Source organism: Castanea sativa, chromosome 6 (assembly GCF_040712315.1).
Source record: "Castanea sativa cultivar Marrone di Chiusa Pesio chromosome 6, ASM4071231v1".
NCBI classification, from domain to species: Eukaryota; Viridiplantae; Streptophyta; class Magnoliopsida; order Fagales; family Fagaceae; genus Castanea; species Castanea sativa.
The window spans coordinates 50,394,654-50,407,235 of record NC_134018.1 but is presented as its reverse complement, the minus strand read 5'-3'; the positions used below and the strand labels follow the sequence as shown (position 1 = coordinate 50,407,235).

At 32.1% G+C, this 12,582-nt stretch overlaps 1 long non-coding RNA gene across 1 annotated transcript; it reads right to left on the bottom strand.

Annotated features, from left to right (window-relative positions):
• Nucleotides 1-9,584: 9,584 nt before the first annotated feature.
• Nucleotides 9,585-12,210, bottom strand: LOC142638393 (uncharacterized). The gene is made up of 2 exons (XR_012845011.1): nucleotides 10,105-12,210; nucleotides 9,585-10,000 (listed from the first exon to the last, which is right to left on the bottom strand). It is a non-coding gene; the product is annotated as an uncharacterized LOC142638393 (long non-coding RNA).
• Between the last annotated feature and the right edge of the window lie 372 nt (nucleotides 12,211-12,582).

The window sequence follows — 12,582 nt, the reverse complement described above, 5'->3', positions numbered from 1 at the left end:
GTAAAATCGTAGAATCCAGATCTGGATTTTAACAACCATGGTTATATTGACTAAACATGTCATATTTGTTGGTAAGGGTTATGTTCATCAAGGTTTCTTTTGTAAATATTGATAAAGTTATTAATATTGAGATACGATTGTGTGGAATGATGCCACTTTGATTAATATCGTCACTGATTCATCTTCCCAAATATTACGAGGTGGGATGAGTTTTTGGGGCAACACACTGACACCAAGATGCTAAATATGACTTCTTCTTTTCTTTTTCTTTTTTTTTTTTTTTCTTTTTTTGATGAAGCTAGATGTGACTATTAAAGAGATTATTTATGTATAACTTTAATTACATTACTTTTTAAATCGATCATGTATTTTGTTTAAATAATATACATAAACAATCTTAAAAATCGTCATAAAATAAGTTGGAGGAGATTCGATTCTTTTTTCTTTTTCTTTTTTTTCGAAGAGATTCGATTCATTGTCAAAAAGTAATAGAGAAATATTACGGAGACTTTGCTAGATATTCGCGGTAGCACTTTTCCTACATGGAGGTGATTCTTCAAAATGACATTGTGACAGCTTCTTCACCCACGGAAATTTGATTTCCCTTTTTTATTTCTTGCAATTTGTTTTCTATTTTCACCTAATTATTTTTTTTAAGCCACATGACCTGATCGTTAGCAAAACAATTTTGAACATTGATAATGCTCTGTCTTTTGTGTGGACCTAACATCAATTATTAATTCAATGTTGGACTAGCTTTTGTCTGGACTTAACATTCTTTCATATAATTTTGGATTAGTTTTCAAGTGGACTCAACACATAATATATAAAATACAAATAATATATGCTTTTTTTAATAATTTAAAAAAAAGGGGTCAAAATTGGGAACTAGAACCGGTTTTAGCGGTTGAACCGTTGTCATTAGAAGACACCAGCGGCATTTATAAGTTGTCATTGTTGAAACTTGAAATAAGGGGAAACACAAAATCTGACCTCGCTTATTTGGTTGGAAATTTTCGTATCCATGAGAGGCAATTCCCAAGTGGAGAAATCAAATTTACTTATATATTCAACTCTTATTAATTTATCAAAAAAAAAAAAAAAACTCTTATTAAGTCTCGCATACAATAGCCATGCCATTTATTTTCCAATTCTAGAAAATCAATGTAAAATTTATCCTATGTGTTAGGTCTAAAATTATTATATGTTGGCAATCCGTACTTAAAATGTGTCCAATTGTATTTTGATTTGAGTTGTAAGTTCTTAATGTCAAGAAGTATGTTTAAAGATTATGCTTGAAGACACAAATGACTACCTCTGCTCAACAATTGCTGAATTTGCTACTTTGACTGCAAGCTTGATGGCATTTTGACCAATTGAGGATGACTTCAGTACGAGTCCATCCTCGATACCTTTTGACCAATTAAGATTTGCGGATTTAGTTTTTGCTAAAAACATTTTTTGTTTTAAATTGGCTGTATAAGTGGGTTCCTATAACCTTAATTGAAGAGCCTATGTATAAAGGCTCATTACGACTTCTTATAAGGTTGTAAAATTAAAGCAAATATCCTAGGGTATTTACTATTTAGAGAGAAACCCTAGCATCTATCTAGTGAACTTGGGAGTTCAGAAACTCAAGAGAAGGAGATTTTGTTGCTACCATTGTGTGCCAGGGGTTCCGTACTAAGCATCGTTTTCAACACCAACCATTGAATATTCTATTGGAGTTTTATGTGAAGCTATTGCACAAAGCTACATCAATTAAGTTGTTGTTGTAGACTTAGACACGGATGGAATTTCGTGCTCTAAGGGCTTGTTTAGATTAAGGGAGGAGTAGAGGGGAGTAAAGTAAAATTAGTTGAAAATAAGTTAATTTTGAGCTAATTCTTATCTACTCTATTCCATTCTCCCTCCTTTACCCTCAATCCAAACGGACTAGAAGAGTCCAACTAGTTGGAGCTATGTATGGTCATATGAGTAAATTTTACTGTAGGTGGAAATACTTGGATTGTGTATATTTTGAATTGTTGTACTTCCATACTACATAGTGAATTCGTTAAGTTGATGGTAAGCTTCAAATCATCCATCGAGTTTTTCCATCATAACTATTTCGCATTTGTCAAAATTTATTATTTATTGCACTTAGATTTTGCGGTATAGTTGTGTCTATCATAAACTGAATTGAACTATTGCATAATATAACTAATTAATCAACTTAGGTAATTAATTAATTTAATTGAGTTCTAAATTTCCTAACACAATGTAAAACATAAAGATTGCTCCTCATAGTCGAAAAATAGAATACGTTCATCATACACGTATATATATACATCTCATAAGGTTTTGTTTGCATGGAATTCTGTCTGCAGGAGCAAAGAAAAAGACTGATTCGATCCATTGAACCATATGCTTGGTATTGTGATAACAATTGAAGGAGATGGACATCAGTGACATTGAAATATTGGAGCCGGGACACATCACATGAATGTAAGAGTGGGCGACCGAGGCTTATCAAAAAAGCATGCCAGCATGCATGGCCTGCACTTTGTCACTCACACACCTTTTGCGCAAAGGGTTCTCTGTGTCTCGTAGCAATACTAATAGTACTAATTTTTGACCGATTTGGATTTATACATGCACCGCCATGTTGCATGTCCAGAGAAACTTTGCAATATGCATGCCCAAATTAGCCTTGTCTTTTAAACGGAGAAACAAGGACACGGACATGTGTACGGATATGGGTACTAATACGACGCGGCGACACGACAAATTTTGAAAAATATAAGATATAAGTACAACAAGACACGTCTATTAAATAACTATTAAATATATTTATATTTATATTGCTATATATTATCAATCATTTATTTTTCATATAATGTTATATGTGTGTGTGTGTATATATATATATCAAGTTAAGAGTAATAATGTATAGTAAAGCAAATTCACTACTATTAAAGGATGTTCAGAAATTAGAATACAAATTAGGAATAAAGATCATTATTCATTTTCAAATGCACCAGGACTATTACTATTCAGAACATGATTGCTCTCTTTGTTTTGTGAAAAGATATTCGATTTCTCTTATTTTCATATTTCGGTTGTAACTTGTATTTTTTTTTAAAATAGCATGGCTAAGACATGCATACTGAACAGTCCGAGGCCTCTCCGGCATCCAACACACGTGACATGTTGGACATATATATAGCGCTCCAAATGATGTGTCTATACTTCCCTACTTTCTCAAAAGAAATGAAATATATAAATTTAACCCAAAAATAATAATAATAATAATACAAGCATAGCTAGGTACCTGATCAAGTAATACTGTAATAGTAAATCTGAGCAAGGACAGAAAAATCAAGGGATCTTAGGAAATAGAGTTATATGGCAGTGTACGTGAGCTTTGATTTTATTTTCAAAATCGTAGGAAGTACCTAGAAGGTAGACAAGAAGGGACTAAAATTCTGGAAACACTTGAGTATAGTTCTAGAAAGTTGGGATTAGAATTTAGGGGCATCTTTTTTTTTTTTTTTTTTTTTTTTCCTAACATACCAATGTACACTGAAAAGTGAAAATTCAGTCGTACAGTTTGGAAGTAGAATTCAAACTATAAAGTTTTAAACTTTGTTTTGATAAACTATAAAGTTTTAAACTTATGTATTGCTATCCTAACTCATCATATTCTTATTTTTGTTTTCTTGGGTGGACAAAGTCAATCATAGATTTTGAAATATAATTCATCCGAGGACTAAATTAGATGAGACAAAACATTTACCATGAATTTCATTATAGCTGCTTTATTTTACCACCAGCAATTAACCCAAACTATAGTTTTCATGATACAACAAACTGCAATCTTTCACAATCACGTGCTTAATTTTTCCTGGTAAGAAAAAGGGTATGTTCTATCATATCAAGGATAGAAAAAAGCAATGTCGGTTTAGGTTTGACCCCAGCTCCAACCTCTTTTCTAAACTCAATTCGGATGAAAATGATAGGAATAATTTATGTACAGGAAATGAAGTAGAGTGAAGCTGCTTCACCATATACGTGAAGCAAATCAATGTGCTAATGCTTTGGCTATAAGGAAACGCCAACGAGACCCTTGTGTATATGATACATGTCTAACTCTTGATATATATATATATATATATATATATATATATATATATATATATATATATATATATATATATATATATATCTTTTTGTTATGGGATTCTAGTGGTTGAGTGCTATGTACTAAGAACACTATGTGATCTGTTTGTAGAATTAAATAAATTCTCCATTTCATCAATTTAAAAAAAAAATGGTTTAGGGGGTATGATATTTTACTTTATATCAGAAAGGTGGATATCCATGCATATATACTAGACTTTTGTTGATGAGTGCCAGGGTGCTCATTAACTAATGTATTATGTATAAAACGCAGGAACCTCAATTATAATGGTCTAAGTATCTACCATGCGGCAAATTGATTGAAAATGAAAGATTATTCTCTTCATTTAATCTTTCACCTCAACAAAATTTTGTATTTATATCAAAGTATTTTTTTTTTTTATATACAAGATTAAATTTCTATTCTAGTCTAATCTAAGTGTATAAGTGTGTGAAGCTCCCTCCTAGAGACTTAAACCCCGGTCCTTGCCCTCCACACTCCATAAGCATTTATACTTGTAGAGTGATCACCGCACCAAAAGTGCACGGTGATTATATCAAAATATTAATAAATTAACCTGTAAATAGAGTAAATACGTTTTTTTTTATATATATATATACAAGATAAAAATTCTACTCTTGTCTAATCTAAATGTATATGTGTGTGAAGTTTTCTTTTGAAGACTTGAACCCCAGCCCCTACTCCCAACATCCCACAAGCACTTATAATAATGAAGATTGGAATATGACTTTTTTATTATTATTATCATATTTTGTTACTTAGGCAAAATTGAAACAAACACTAGAAAAAAGGATAAAAAATACGATTAATAACACATATAATCAAGAATATAAAAAAGCATTATGGGCTTAAATTAGTCAAAATAATTAAATATTTGTGGATTTATTAAAATAACATATTTAAAGTTTTTATTTCACTAATTTTATGGTTATCTTTCTAACTCCTTTTATTGACACGGGCTTAAATTGTATGTCACTAACTTTTTTTAGCGACATGCAAAATATATATACACACACACTCACACACACAGAATTTTTATGGTTTTTTAAGATTTATATAAAAAAAAAAATTTGATCTGGAGTATGACATTCTTACTCAATTTTAATTATAGCAATTGAAACAAAGTCCATCAAAAGACAAGAGCAATTTTTTTTTTTTTTTGTATAGAACAAAATAAAATTTAATAACACGCTATTAATAATATAAAATAAATTGTAAAGACCAAAAATCACACTAGGAATTAAAGCCCACTTAGAACAGGAAGTGGATCCAATCACTCAAGACCCAAAACAAAGAATTTGTAAAAAGTAAATAAAACAATAGAGGACAGCTTTGTCCCGAGGATTCCATTCAGAATAAAAAGAGGAAACATTCTTTTACAGGCTTTCTCGAGGAGGAATCCATTACATTCAAATAATATTGGTCATTCAATTATCAGAGTTGTGTTCATCTCTTTCTCCACCCCACTAGCCTTTTTCATCCCTATCTATACTCCTTTCTCCTTGCATCGCAACCATCCATCTCCCACCTAATCACCTTCTTTCGTTGACACTTGTACGATTACTTGTAGAGGGTGGTGAAAATAAACTGCCTAGCTGTAATTTGTACTGTTCAGGTCACCTCCATATCAATGCAGCTGATAAAGCTGTTGCTCATCATTTAATGCGGCCAGGAAACTAGGTGCAGAGTATTCAATGCGGAGTCCACAAGCTGTCTACCCTTAAACCAGAGACTTTCTTTCTCAGCCATACATCACCGGTCTACTCTTTGTACTTTTCCATGCAATCTTCGTCCTCGGGTCCTCGGCCCTCAGCCCCCTTAATACCCACTTTTGACCCTTGATCTTCATCCTCGGTCATCGGCCTCCCACATAAATAATTTTATGCTTAAATTAGTAAAAATATTTAAATATTTGCAACTCATTCAAGTAATAGGTTCATATTCTTTATTATAGTAATTTTAGAAAAAAAAAATTCATTTCCTCCGTTTCTAATGACATGTAACATAATTAAAGTCGATTCCCCAACTATTAGAACACATGATTGCTAAAATGTATGAGTTATAAAATATTTTTTGACAAATTAATTCAAAATGTACTGCACATTGCATAGGACATCGACAAATATCAAGAAAATCATAGATAACTATAATGAATTTATGCTTGCAAGCCAAAGAATTATTATTATTTTAAGACTCTTGTTAACAAGACCCATATATTATTCTATATAATAAATCTGTGTCTTAGAAGCCATAATTTTGTTTTTCCATACAATTGGTTGTTTTCTCTTTGCTGCACTCTACTTGCAGCAAGTGGTTATAAAATCGTTTGGGGCGATTTAAATTAAACTTAATTTTTAAAAAATTCAACTAAAACCATAAACTTTTTAAATTATTTCAATTCATACCCTCAACGAATCACTATTAACTAAAAGTAAAAGAAATTATCTATAAAAAAAAAAAATCATTTCATGTGAAATCATAGCATGCATTTGGAATGCTATATGAGAACAATGAAATTATAATACCAAGTCATTTAGTTATTATCACCAAAATTTTACAATAATTATATATATATATATATATATATATATATATATATATATATATATATATATATATCTCATATAAACTCATGCCTAGGGGTGTCAATGTTCAACCCAACCCGCGAACACGACGCAAACCCGACACAGGTTTTTTTGGGTTAGGGTTGGGCCTTAATGGGTTTGGGTCATAAAATGGTCGATCTGAAAGCGACACGATAAGAAAAGTGTCATAAGCGGGTCAACACGCGTAACCCGCAATAGACACATTTGACACGCCAATTTATTTGTGTCAACCCGAAATGACCCACTTAACACAATCCGTTTAACTCGTATAACAAATAAATATTCATCTTATTTTAGATTTATCAAATACCTTTTATATCCAACATATATTTTAAATTTAGAAAGAAATGTGAGTAATTACAAAATTTTACAATGGATATAATTGGAAATTGAAACTTTACAAACCCTAGATCTCTAAACCCTACAAACCCTAAATCTCTAAACATTCATATAAATATCTTTTCTTTTTTTAATTTCAGTCGTACTACTCTTCTCATGCCCAATTCTCAAACTCAAAGTGTCAACTCTCAAACCTATTATTTCTCTCTCTCTCTCTCTCTCTCTCTCTCTCTCTCTCATGTGTTTATTTTTTCTACATAATGCTTTTGTACAATAAACTTTGAACCCTTTGATTGCATGATATGACCCACTTGTATTTGTTGAACTATGTTATTTTATTTTTGTTGAACTATATTATTTTGAATTTGGGTTGAAGAGTACTCACTTCTTTTGGAGTGTAAAGAATTTATTTCTAGATGAATGTTATATTTTTGTTGAATTATATTATTTTGAATGTGGGTTGAAGACTTGAAATGTATGCACTCCTTTTGGGATGCAAAAAAAATTATTTCTAGATGGATGTTATATTTAATATTATGCAGGTTGAAATGGGTTGTGTTACATTCTTATCAATCCAATACTGCTCGTTTATTAAGCATGTCAAATGGGTTGGGTCAGGTCAACCTGCCTTATTAACAGGTCGGGTTAGGGTTGAAAGATCATGATACGATTATTAAATTAATGAGTTGGGCTAGGGTTGAACTATTTAGTCAAATACCCCTATCTCAACACGACACGAACTCGACACGCTAACCCGAATTGACACCCCTACTCATGCCCAGATTATAGTTGCGCCAAGGGGAGATGTTAATTTTCTCTTCTTTTTTCAAATTTTTTTTTCTTATGTACGTATTGTAATTCATTTCAAATATATTGAAATAATTAAACTAATTGCACTAGGTAATACTCTAATACCCAAGTTTGAAAATTTTTGGTGAGTTCCAGTTTACTCAACTAGTAAAGTCTCTGATGGTTGAATAAAAGATTTGAGATTCAATCTCCGCCTAAACAAAAAACTTATTAATATCTTGGTATGATGATAAAGAGCTATCATTAAAAGCGAAAGTCATAAGTTGAAACTTTCTCTAAAAAAAAAAAAAAAAATTTGAAGAAAATACAACATTTTTGCTCTCTTATTTTTATTGCCTATTTTATTATTCCATTTTAATATTGAAATATTTATTTTCTCTTACATATAATTCTTACATAGTACATTGGTACGTACTAGTTATATGTAAATGCTATTCAAGTTAGCGACATATCTCGAAAAGTTTCAGATATGTACTGGAGATTTCTAACATAAAAAAGGCAACGACAATATTTTTCAATCAGGAAGAGAATCTTAAAGATCACTGACATTTCCAAGCATTACGCAAGACATTGTTCAGATCTATCCAACTAGGAAACTTATTATAGAAGATCTCTCTCCGTAGCTAGTTCATGTTGTTGATAGGAATAGAACGAACAAAATTTAGTTACAAAATTTATTTTAGCTTAAAATTACAATCTTACTTAGTATCATTAATATTATTATATATTCTAAAAATCTAACCGTTAAATTATATGTTCTTTATATTCTTAATATATATGTCAAATTTTGTGTCAATCGGATATTATTTATATGATCTATAAAATTATATTTTATGCATAGTTTTAAACTACAAAAACTTGCAATTTAAACAATTTATTGATGACATAATTATTGATCTTTAATTTTCTAAAAATTTTGCAAGCATGAAGGATATAAAAAGAAAATGTAATTTAATTGTGAATTTGTTAAAATTTACCTTCAATAAAAAGAAATTAAGTAAGATTATAACTTTAGGCTACATTAATTTTGTAGCTAAAATTTGTCCAATATATCAGTTCATGCTTTAGCCAAGAGAGCCGATTTTCTTTCCATCACATTACAGGTAGAATCTTGGGCTATAGCTTGGTTTTTACAGTTTTTATTTTTCCAATCAAAGGCCCTCTCTAATATTTTTTATAAAAAAAAAAACTTTTCTGAGAAACCCTAAATTAAAAAACTTGGCAGAAGTACTTGCATCAGTAAGAAATTTCAAAAGCAACATTTTTCCCACGATATGTAACATATTTCAGTTTTTCTTCACAAACCAAGATGGACAAATTAATCCTATTAATTGAAAAAACTATTCTTTTGGGTATCACTAATTACAACTTTTTCTTTTCTTCAAAATGTGGGCATGAGAAACTCAAATACTGATTAACTTGACAATACCATTGAACTATAAGATATTTTAGCTAAAACATTATTTTTACAAACTATCACATTTATTTTTTTGGGATGCAAACAAGAATTTTGGTAAGTGTGAAACTCAACTATCATATTTGAAACCATCAAAAAAGTATTTGAAACTATTAATTCATCTGGGGTTTTTCTGCTTAATCTCCATCAAGAGGGATGCATAAAGTAATGTCTGATAATTTTCTTTACCTTGCCACAAATAAAACCATAAGGTAACCAATAATGTGAGAGGGAGATACATGAACATGAGTGTCAAAAAAGCATTTTTATACCCCTTGGAAATTGATGGAAGAAGAGATAGAATCTACTTTCTAAAAAGACCAGATAGTACAATGTGTAAGAAGCTAGAGCATAACACATTGGGGAAGATAGACCCCACAAGCCCAAAACTTTTCTTTTTCATACTATTCTTCTCTATCCCTTAACTAAACCTGCCCTGATGAACTATATTGTCTCTATTGATAGTGTAAATGAAATTGAAATTTGAAAATCATGCACCCCCAAATGCCATAATTGATTTTCCCAGGAGATCTCACAAAGGTGGTCCCATTCTCATTGCCAGACCAATGTCCTTTATTGACCTGCTTTGACCGTAAAACATATTCCCTGCAAACCAATAAAAAAGAGAGAGGGTAAGTGAGGGTGGTCCACTCCTTATATGAGATTCCCCAGTAGCCATAATGATAATCCTTCTGCTGCAAAAACAATACCTTTTGCTTTTCCCAGAATCCATACTCTTTTTTCTTGATGCCCTGGCCAGACGTGTGTGTGTGTGTGTGTGTGTGTGTGTGTGTGTGAGAGAGAGAGAGAGAGAGAGAGACTGGTGCATCTGAGAAAAATATGATATAGGATTAGGGGGTGAAGTCCCCATTGCTTAAGAAAATATGAATGCAAATAAGCCTAAACATACCTGATCAGTGTTCAGTATTAGCTTTGCTAGCTTCACTTACTATGCACAGAAATGACGAAGATCTATTGACCAAGATATAGGAGCAGCTTGTTGATTTTGTCAAAAGAAAATGAGGAACAGCTTGTTGATAATACAAAACCCTTTCTATTTCTTCATTTGCTAGGGGTTGAAACTTAAAAGCCTAGAGTAACTGTGTTTGTGGGTGTCTTTACACCTAGATATACAGTTGGGCTTACTTGATCATATATGCCTTCCCACAAAGTAGCAAAATTAATAGATCAATGGTTAGATTCTTTAGAACATGATGATCCATTGAACAAATGGTCTACAAAAATGGTTTTTTTTTTTTTTTTACTGATTTGTGCAACTTAGCCCAAATGCATTCCATACCATTTACTCCAAAAACAAAAGTGAAACAATCCATCATTTTGATGATATGGGTAGCAAAAACTTTGTTGATAGAAACAAAAAGGCTATGTTGATTTGGGATATTTTGTTTTTGTATATATAAAAATCAAACAACTAGCTTTGTGTAATTTTGAAACAATTGCTACTTTTCAGGACATTCATAATAAGACCAGGGGTCATATGAAATGTCCATGAGACAAGCGTGAAGGGAGATAGAAATGGTAGTTGTTTGTAACTTCCATGTTGTCAGGCACCGCACAGATCTAAAATTTTCCGTAAATTTGGCAACAGATTTCACACAAACACAGCTTCACAGAGAAAAGAAACCTCGTTACGTGTGTAAACGAAATGATTACGGTCTCATGGGAAGCCACATGTGACCATTGGTAAAGGAATAACTTTCACAGAAAAGAAGCCTACTAGTACTATTATTTTCTGCAAACAAAAAACATAGACATCATGAAAACCCTAAAAACCGTAATAAGTATAACAAAGGAGAACAAGAACAGCAAGAAGAAGAGGATTGTACCTTTGCTCAGACATGAGAGAACCTCCAAACTTATCTACAAATTAGGTCTTGAATATGACTGTAATAGCCTTTGAGAAAATCAAAGAGGCCCCAAATTGGAAAAGAGAAAAAGAAAGACTAATCTTTTATGTATAATACATGTGGAATATGCATGGCTCCTCATACGCCATCCACGGAGGCCATCGATGCTCCGGTGGGCTCTGCAAATGGCATACAGGGAGCCAGGCACATACTTATATGTGTATGCATGAAAATGATGCCACTAAAACGTGGATGTACACATGAATTTCTACATTTATGCGCATATTTCCACCATATGATACTAAAGAAATTTCCAACTAAGACCTTTTTCAAAACCCATCAAGTGTGAATTGAACTAAGGCTTGAAAAAAAAAACATGTTTTTATGTATATATGAATGAACATGTTACATGTACATATGCAAGGATTTTGAAGTGCATATGTGCTATGAATTCCAACCCTAGCAAATCTTCCAAATGATCAGGAGGAAGATGAAGATGTTTTGTAGAGAGAGAGAGAGAGAGAGAGGTTGAAGGGGATTGAAGAAGGGAGAGAAGGAGGTATATATTGAGGAAAGGAGCTAGCTAGGAAGAGATTGTGGAAGATGGGGAACTAGGTCATAATCAAATGTGGCTTGAAAGCCCCACAAAACCCTATTGAATTGGTTTAACACAAGCAAACCGGTGGGCTAAACTTAGGGGATTAAAGGGTCTGGCTAATGTTGTGGGGTTTGTGTGTAGATTTCTGAGGGAAAGAAGGAAGATGTGGGGTTGGTGTTGCACCCCAGCTCCCCACTAAATATAGACAGTGAGAGAGAGAGAGAGAGAGAGAAATGGAGGGGTTGGGTTAGGAACCACGCAATTTCCTAAGCTAACCTTATGGTGTTTGAAACCTCCTTTTCTGGGTCGTAAAGCAAAGGTTGCTTTTCTCTTCTCTGAAGCTCATTTTGTCTGGGAGTGCTTGGAAGACATGGATTCCTCATCCCTCTACTTCCTTTAAATAAAAATAAAGTTAAAGAAAGAGAAAGAAAAAAAGAAAAAATACTACCATAATTTTATCATCTTTTTTCCTTTTCCTCCATCACTTCACACTTCCTCTTTATCTACCTTTTTCCCTTTCTATTCTTTCATATTATATTACTAATTTATTACGTTGCTGTATTTTGGTCAAGAGTGAAGAGACAGGGATAAGCACTTTAACTCTTTTTGTTTAGATTTTATAACTAGCCATGTCACTTTGTTTACCTAATTCACTTTAGTTCTGTTCACTTAGCTAGCACTAGCAGCTCATAGCCACAGAATTTTTTTTTTTCAATTAAAAA